Source organism: Melanaphis sacchari, unplaced genomic scaffold, assembly GCF_002803265.2.
Source record: "Melanaphis sacchari strain LSU unplaced genomic scaffold, SCAv2.0 Contig50_pilon_pilon, whole genome shotgun sequence".
Lineage (NCBI taxonomy): Eukaryota > Metazoa > Arthropoda > Insecta > Hemiptera > Aphididae > Melanaphis > Melanaphis sacchari.
The window spans coordinates 2,715,415-2,725,971 of NW_020271344.1; positions in this window are offsets into that span (position 1 = coordinate 2,715,415).

Here is a 10,557-nt window from a genome sequence, read left to right on the forward strand (position 1 = left end):
GTACCTACCTAGGTATGGCGACGCGGGTCGTTCTCCTCCCGAAATTATTGTCCTTCAACTTGTGCGCTTACGCTCTACTGTTGCGTTGCTGCGCTTCTATATATTGTACGCGTTGCATCTCCTTTTGCCGTCCGCGGCTCGTGTTCCGGACGACGTTCGGCCCGTTGGTCAAACCTCGCGGGAAGAACGGAAAAACGTTTTGTTTTTTTTTCTCCCCCGGACGTCCGTTCAGATCACAACACGTATAAACAAATATTAGTTTTCAGTGTCTAATCATAACTATACGGAGTAGGATAGTGTACGGTTACCGCCAGCGCGATCCGATAAGCCGCGCTGAATTGCGAATTAATTTAACTCGGACCGTGACGTTCTGGGTGAGAATTGGCGCCTGGGAGAAAAATGAAAGTCTTCAGTGAAAACATAACACACACTTGTTCAAAAAATACCCAATGAAATTTTTTTACGATAACAACGGGGGACAAATTCAAGCGTAGACGCGTATATTATAACATTTATTACACTAGTTAGTCTTTATGTTTATAGTTTTTCAAACTTATAACTAAGACAGTAAAATAACAAATTGTTCAATGGACATCATAAATTATAGTGTGAATTAAACGATTTAATTTAAACCTGATTACCTCAATGTATTTCAAAATTAAAAAAATATATCTGAAAACTTTTCGTTTTAAATATTAAAAATAAACAATAATGTTAAAATATTTATTACTTTCATAATGTATAACAGCCTATTTAATATTAACCCAACGTTTTTATATTTTTTATAGTTAGATTTTTTTATTTTTAACTATTAAAAACATAGATGCAATTAGAGTTGTAATTTTGGAGGGACTAATTTTACAAATGAGATAGAAGCCCGCAAGGCCTTTGTCCCCCCCCCCCCCCCCCCCCCCCCCCCCCCCCCCCCCCCAACATACTAAATCTGTGGGAATATGACAGAAGTTAATATGAAATTATTTATAACTATTGGTAAAATACAATTTACAAATAATAAATTGTATTCCTTCCTACTAACTAGATGTATATTAACCAAAATCTAATAAAGAAAATAACATATTTAGTATAATTATAAAAAATAACAAGCAAATATAAGAATTATAATATCAGTATTGAGAAATTAAATTTTATTCTACCAAATGCTAAAAAAAATAACATATTGACTTCTGTCATCCTATCATAGAATTATACAGATAATGTAAAAAAAGATACTAATTAAAATAAATTTATAATATAAAAGCTTAAAAGTTAAAACACTAAAAAATATGTACCCATCTAATTTGTATTTTATGCTAATTCTCTATTTTCGGAACTATAAATTTACCAAAACATCGTCAGTACCTATTTTTATATTATATAAATACTTCTGAAAAAAAATTATTCTGTATCAGCAAATTATTTATTTTTTCAAAATAATACAACACTATTGTTAATTTGTTTTAATATAAAACTATACGTCTACCTTTTTGAGAAAAATTATTAACAACCATTTCAATATCTATTGAATCGGTAATATCTTTCTCTGGATAAATAACCAAATCCGCCTTGCACCATACTACTTCTCAATCAAATTTTGATACATCTCATCGACGAAATTGAGTATTCAGATGTGGCTGAACTTAATGGTACTGTAAGATAAATTTGTAATAAATTGTATAAATTGGAATAAAAACGTTTTTCGACAATGTTGATAAGATTATTTATATTATAATCAGTTTTTGTTTATATTAAATAGTTATATGCAACTGTAATTTAAGATTTTAAACTTTTGATTTAAATATTCACAACAATCTGAAAAGAAAATAAACTAATTTAATATCACATAGTTCAAATACAATTATGTTATTTTATTTTTAAATGATAATTTATTTAATTTATATGCTACAAAAAATATTAAGTACCTTATAATATGATTAATGAAATGAAATGTATTTGTGTAGTCCAATTTACAAAATGAGTCGACTGAATTTGCCATAGTTAAACTTTCATCTGAAAATCTATATTTCAAATTAGTAATTACTAATTACAATGTCCATGATACGAAAATATACTGCTCTTTTAAAATGCATTGATAATGTAATAAAATGATTTCTATTCTATTATAACTGGTTATAATTTATTACAATAATAATATTAAATAAACGGTCTTTATATTAATTTTAATATGTTAAAATACGTTTAATAAACTGGGAAGGAACTAAGCTCCGCTATCCCCTCTCCTAATTTTGGTAATGAATTTAAAAGATATTAAGATAGAGATAGATCACATAACAATCGTATTTATAAACACAAACAACAAGTTATTATAGTATTTATTTTATTTTATAATTGATATCTCATATCACAGACAAATGTACGTATAACTATTGTATCATGGGTTAGTAGATAGGTAGTAGATTGTAGGTAACTAATAACTAGTTTTTTTATATTAAATTATTGATATTTAACACTTAATAATGTTATATAATATACATTATACATATGGTGTTTAAATATTAATTTCCAATTGTTTGTAATACTAGAACATTTACCATTAGTTCTTTTATACGTGTTTTTAATTATTTAAAAAGTCATTAGTAAGAAAATAATTAAAATATAATGCTTATACATACACTTAATGACAATTTAAAAGTTATATTAGGTACTTGTATATAATATAGTTAATGCAATATTACTCTTGAAAATTCAAATTGAAACACACAAATTACCTACATGTTTGAATGTTTCTATAATGTTTGAATCAATAATATAATAACATAATATTAATCATTTCAATTTTAAAAATAAACTAATTTTTGATCGTAAAATTCAATTAGTTATTGCAAGATTATTACATATAATTTTAAAATAATATTATTTACACATTTTAAATTCTAAGGCTTTAAATTCTCAAAGAATTTAAAAAAAATGCAAAGTTTTTAACCTATCTACTAATAACATACATAATTTGCATAATGTAAGTATTAGAGTATATAAATAATGTCGCATATACATTTTAGATATTTAGTCATTTAAATTTAAAACCATATTAAAATAATAATATACAAATACTGTCTTTTTAAATAAATAAACCGGTATTTTTTAAATCTAACATATCTACGAATAATTTACTCAAATTGGTTTCCTATCGGGAATGTGATACACCTAATTTTTTAATCCAATGAATACAAAATAGTATACATTTTAAAAAAAAATCTGACTTAGAACTTGATAATGTTTTTTAAGTGTAAACTAAATTTTAATTTAATAATACTTAATTCTAAAATTTAAACATTCTTACTGCATGTTGTAAAATAATAATTTAACTGCTATCTCAATCGACTCAATCTTATTGGGTTTTGATGATGCCACAGGCAAAATGTTGTTGTTGACTACTATTGTCAACAAAATATTTATACATAATATGCATTATTGACTAAAGTAGGCATAGTAGTCACCATAAATTTAAGGAAAAACAAATATACTTCAAGAACTAATAAAAACTTCGAGTACTTATAAACCTTTAATTTTGAAATGGGTTTATACTTTTCATAATAATAAAAACAAACTTATCGGTATTTCCTAAAATTTTTAGGCTACTATTTTCGTTAGTGTTTGTTAGTTTATTATGCATCCAATTTTTAAAAATTATTTCTTTGTCTAAGTATAATAAGTATGCCATTGTACTTAATAATGTAATTAAATACCTATTTTTATATTTTTGTTTCATAAAAGCAAAATAAACATGCATGTTAGGTATTGTGCAATATTATTTTGTTTTGGTCATTATTTATTACATTTGAGTATTTTACTAATGTGTACCCTGTACCAATATCGTAATGCACATGTATGACGTTTGGCAAATAAAATGAAAAAGTAATTATTATTTTAAAATTAAAACATGCATCAAGTTCTGATGTTTTAATTAAGTACTGTACAGTTGTTTTTAAATTAGTTATTTGGTTATACTTAAACCAACATTTTATTAACTAGCCATTAGATACCAAAATAATTACATTTGCGATTTTTGTTATTTCTTTTAAATTACAATTTTTGTAATCATAAACCGGATAGTTCATATTTTTATTTATTAGATTTAATTTTTCTAAGATATGCAAATTTTATACACTTTTATAGAACGGCCCACTATTAATTTATCATTAAATATTTAAAGACCCCGAAAAATCTTATACAATATCACAGTTTGTTCCAACGCATATACACATTAATGGATTCATATTAAATACAGTTAGCCGTTATCCGTTAGGTGGGTATATGAATAATATAATATATGTACTGTGTATAGAAATTAGGAACTTTAAAAATTTAACTTAAACAATTACTATACTTATAATAACTACGTTATAACTTATAAGCAATATTCTCATTCAATATTATTGGTGTATATGATTTTCATATAAATAAACAATAAATTATATGAAAATATGAAATCATCAATTATAATAATAATGGAAAAATCTGTTCATCAATTCGTTATTTTGTTATTAAAATAATTTAATAATATAATATTTATTTCAATTAATTCGTTTCATAAATTAATCAATGATAAAATAGACTGTGCTGAGTTATTTGAGTTATGTAGTAAAATTAAAAATTTTTAATATTATGACATGACCACCTCCATAATACCAATAATGAATAAAATTAATTACGCTGCAAATAGTCAATATGTCACCTCTTGTATGCTAATAAAATAATAGATTGATTTTTTTTTTTATTATTCATTACCACAGTTGAAAAATCATGTAAATAATTTATTAGTATAACTTTAGTATTCTCGTGTTACTATAATATTTCATATTCTACTAGATGATAAGTTATTTATCTATAATTCTATTTATATATACATAATTATAATGTACACTAATATACTATTAACCATGTGGGGTATTAATAAATAAAATAAATAAAAATAAATTAATATTGTTTTTATCGTTCTAATACTGATTATAATGATAACTTAGAAATATATCTCAATTATTCCTTTACCTTAATTTATTCAAAATTATATTTTAAACTAACATTGTTTTTTTTATCATGTAAATTTGATAAGATATATTATCACAAATATTATTTTCAACTTTGTACACATTTATTCTATTAAAAACAACAAAATTAGTAATTATTATTTAAATCTATTATGAAAACACTCTAAAAATTAGTTTTGGTGACTAAAATTATAGAAACGATTAACTAAAAAACCTTTTATAATATTACCGCAAAATGTATCAGTTAGATTACTAAAAATGTCTTCTATATGATGGTACTAAAAATGGGAACCTCTTAATTATTTTGTCTCCCGCACAATAACGGTATAGACCGCGTGTGTATATCTATATTCTTCCATCCAAACTGTATACCTTCATAGTTCTAAGGTCATAAGGTATCTTCCTCGCCTCAGAGTTATATCGTGGACCGGCAATTATCGTGTATACGTGACGACTTGATGATAATACATGAAGAATTACTGCCCATTCCCGTGGCCTAACAACAAAAATATTCAGCAAAACTCCTAAGTCATGTATTAATCATGAAACAAACGGTTTTTACGTTCCCGTTTTCGCATCACCATCCACGTACTTACGTTATTAAAGACAAACCACAGGCGGTCACTAAAAGGTCTCACAGAAATTTAAACAATGAAATTGTTTAAAACAAACTAACACCGTTTTCATTTGTAACAGACTCGTTGACAAAAATTTTCGTGAAGTTCTATAATAACGTGTTTTTATCTAAAATTGTAATTACCTATATGACTGTATAATAATATGAATATATATTTTAAATGTCTTCAAGTTTTAACCAATATTAATTTAAATTTTTTTATAAGTCAATATTTTCTTAAAGAAAATACGTGTAATTAATAAATTTACTCAAAATTTAAACGACATCGTGAAATTATCATACATTATTAGTTAAAATATATTTTTGGAACAATGGAAAAAAATGAACACTTGATCTGTATGTTCGCGTAACCGTGATAAGTTTGTTGTATGTGTGTATATAACTATTACCTAGTTAATGGTTTTAAATAACAAATGCGTTTAAAAATAGAAACAATTTTTATAATAAACCACTTCAACTTTTCAGGGAACTATTTTCTTATTTTCTGCAGTAACACTGAAATGTTGAAATTATATATATATATATATTAAACAAATTAAGATAAAAATTGTTTAAGCTTAAAGTATATTTGTGTAATTGTTTATGGATTTGAATAAAATGAATAATGTGGTTGTAGTATTTTAAAAAGTTCTTAATTAAATTTCATATTTTTCTGCATTTAAGAATAAAATAAAATATAAACTTATCTAACAAAAAAAATTTAAATATTTGAATGATAATCGAGTAAAATAAATTAATTTTAATATTTTAATTTTTAATTTTCTATGTAGCATAACTATAATTAATATTAATTATATAACATAACAAATAGAGTACATTAATTTCGCAAAATTTGAATTCAAATATCTCTAAAATATGTAGCACTTATTAAATAAATTATTAAAACATTATACATATTTATTTATACTTAATTTTCCATAAAAACAACTATTATAAATTATAAGGAATCTCTGTGCAGTATAAATGAAAAAAATATAAGTAATTCATTTATTTTATTTGTGTTTAATACTTTTATAGTTAATTTTAGCGAAAACTGTAATGACCGAAAAGATACAGTAGCTGAGTAGACTAAAAGGGAAAGGTTCTTATTGCCCAAAAATAGTGACGCACTAACCATTTACTATACATACAATAGTGTTAAAAACTTGTATATTTGTTGCTGCGGGTGTCGTAAATGACTGAATTTATGGGAGGTCTTTTATACTGATGGTTGTTGTGTTTGCGACAAGTTCAAGGTTCTTCCCGGAATATCTATAGGTACCTATATAATATGCATGTTTCTTTTCTATTATGATTCTCTTATTATTATTTTTCACCTTGTCCGATAGTTTTTTTTTTTTTTTTTTTTATCATTACAACCGAACATTATTACATATTACAGAATGTGGTGATAGTGCGATAGCAAGGCAGGAGGAGCCGAAATCGACTAGTTTTAAGACGCGGCCGCCCAAACGTCTGGACGACTATATAAGAACGCATCCGGCTCGATGACCTACATCCGGGATCGCCGTCGGCTTATACCAACACGCGCATCTCTTATGAACAGCCCAATAAAATTCGACCAGTTGAATTTGTCGTGGCCACTTTTTTCCCTTTCTCTTTTTCTTTCTCATTCTCCTTCTTTATCATTCTTTTTTTTCATTCTCTGTTCATATTTTTATATTTTTCTCACACGGTCCCCACTTTTTTCTTTTCTTTATTATTATTGTGTTTATACGAGTATGACAGATCTTTTCTATGGATATAGTGCATGGGTATACGTTATATTATATATATCTGTGCTTGTAGCTCGTTATTTGTTTATATTATTACCAATTATGGTTTGTAATTAAGACATAATAATGAGCTTTGCTGATTTACATTCTTCCAGAAATTGCAGATTTAATTATGTTTTTATTTTTTTTTTATTTTAATCACATTTATCTGCTTGTTGTTTCCTTTGTTTATTCGTGCAGGTACCTATTTCCGTATTTCGGGTCGTTTCATGATTACTATTTTGATTTCATACTGCAGTCACATCGTTATAAATCAATTTCATGTTTACAAGAACTCACGTATCCACGCGCTACATCTCACCGGAACACGTGGTCTGAAATACAGTCGTAATAAGATCAAAAAGAATGATAAAAAAAAATGATGAAAGCTCATTGTTTTAATAGAAAGAACTTAACTACTGTCGACCTGTATTAATTTAGAAATTAAATTTTCAACGAGTTAGATTGTAGTTAATCCATACTCTTTATGCCTAAAGTTCGAGGTCCATTAAAATTTTACCAAATGGTGATTTTCGCGTTGGGTTAAAAGCAGTATAATTATATATCGTACCATTCGTACCTATTTTATTGGCAGATTCCTTGTAATTTTACAGATGGTTTTTTTATTCATCCAGTTTTTACAACCATTTATGCAATCATTATTTAGAATTTATTTCACTTGTATTTGTATAGTATATAACTTGTACATACACCAGATAAATTTGTAAAATCCAAATTAAGACTTGGTTAAATAGTCAACAGTCATATTATGTGCAGTCCGCCTACTTGCACCTGTTCAATTTTTCCAATTAAGCAGGAAAAACAATTTTATCCAAGAAAATTAAATGTATCGCTAATTAACCAATAAACAATAGCTATCGATACACAATTCGGAAAATATCGAAATAATTACATTTAAATAAATTCGATGTTCGATAAAGATATCGTGTCACATTATTATAGTTAGTAGGTATTACACTGCGTTGACATGACGTGTATATCATATTAATTTGCAACGACCATAAAGCCCGTGATAAAGTGCCATCGCTCTTGCGCCCCAACGTAATAATTGTCATCCAGGTCGGTCGCCACTCCCCCAGCCATCCCCTAAACACGTCTGTGCCGGCGATCGCGATCGTCGCGTGGCATCGATATGGGTTGTCGTGCTGCGGTAAAACGAGTCTGTGCGGACAGAAAATAATAATATAATTGTTGACGCATGATATTATTTTATATTATTATTTTGTATTTGTGTCGGTTTCGTTCGGTCTTGATAAAGGCGAAATGTGGCCCGATCCCGATAACATTATTATTATTATTATTATTATTATCACGGACTAAAATTATATTGTGTGACTTTGAGTCAGTCGCGTACAATCAATGTAATCGGCACCGTCTCGCCAAATTTCAATAAAGCGAGATTTTTAGTGTAAGTAAAGTGCGTTCACTACTATTATTTAATCCTAATTACTCCTATCCGAGAACCAAAAAATAAAAAAAGCGTTACAGTCCACAACAATAATATTACATTACAAGATAACGTAAACAACGCGTTTATGGCGGGAGCGGGTTTGGAGATAAAAAAACAATATCGGAAAATAAAACCTATCAATCGCGTTCGGCGACGACGTCCCACGTGCGGCAGCGACCATCGGCGTCCCCCCTCCGGCCTAGAACTTGCACAAATCTTATCGTGGCCGCAGCGCAGCACTGCGAGCGCACACGGTGTTTATGCTATTATGTAGGCCACGCAAGTGCGTGTCGCCGCCGTGGTCGTGTACACATAGAACTACAATATAACGTGTACTGTGTGTGTGCGTGAGTAAATGTGTGTGTGTGTGTGTGTGTGTGTGTGTGTGTGTGTGTGTGTGTGTGTGTGTGAGTATGTGTGCGCGTGAATGTGTACATGTGTGTGCGTGCGTGTGTGTGTGCGTGAATGTGTGTGTGTGCGCGCGCGCGTATTATTTACAATACTTTATACGACGACGGCCCAAGCTCTAACCTACATGCGTGCGTGCATAGTGTGTACACTTCTCGTGGTGTGCGAGTGTGCGTGCGGCAACGACGGACACAATAATATAATAATCCTGAGCCGCCAATCAAGGTCAACAGGACTCTGACGCCCTCGCCGCCGCTGCGCCTCATCTGTTCGGCCGTACCGATACATCGCGTGTGCGTGGCACGACACGTACGACGAGCGGCAGCGTGCAATGGCCTGCGTGACCTTTGCCCGTACCAGCAGCCTGCAGTGTTCACCTCCGATCTGAAGAGAGAGAGAGACCAAATAGAGAGAGGAGAGTGAGTGAGAAAGAGAGAGATCATTAACGCGACGGGTCAACGACGGCGGTGGGCGACGGAACGCGTCCGACTTACAGATCTCCTCGACCGTGTGGCCGCGCCGAAAGGCCGTTTCAAATGACTCGGCGCCGTTCAACAGAAGTACGGTTGATCAAATTGATGTTGAACTATGATTTTATCTACGAAAGAAAATTGTAGCTTATGTAGGTACGCTCGTCATATCGCCGTATTGCATTGATACAGTGGCAGCTGGCTCGCCCCAGCCGTCGTGGGAAAATCAAATTGATGTAAGAACTACTATAGACCGGAAGACGCGGTTGCTATGCTGTTCCACAGTCTATACACAACGTATAAATTATTAAATCGCGTGTAAGCCAGCTGCTGCAGCGTTCGGTGGGGCGGCCGAGTGCGAAATTTGAAGATGGTCGCAAGATTGTTAATGATCGGTCTTATGAAAAATAGGCCAAACTTAAACTGACCGCGGTTAACCTGCAATAGTGGTATAATATTATGTATGGCTGTAAATAGTAGATAGATGATTATAGTAATATAAAATATATTATAAATATGATATATTTAAAAATATTTTGATTCTTTTTAATCTAATATATTATAGACATTTGAAATTATGATTTTTGTTTTAAACATATATATCTATCAATAAAAAAAATTAACGTTAAGTTAAAAAACTTAATAACTCGATATAAAAATTCCTCATCAGTCTTTAGTAGCTAAATTTTAAAAAAATGTGGGCAAATCCAGTAATTTTTTTTTTGAGCGTTTGAAGAATTATGACGAAATTCGTCAAAATACGAGAATTCGAGTATTATTTAATAATTGAAAATTTATAAAACATTGAATT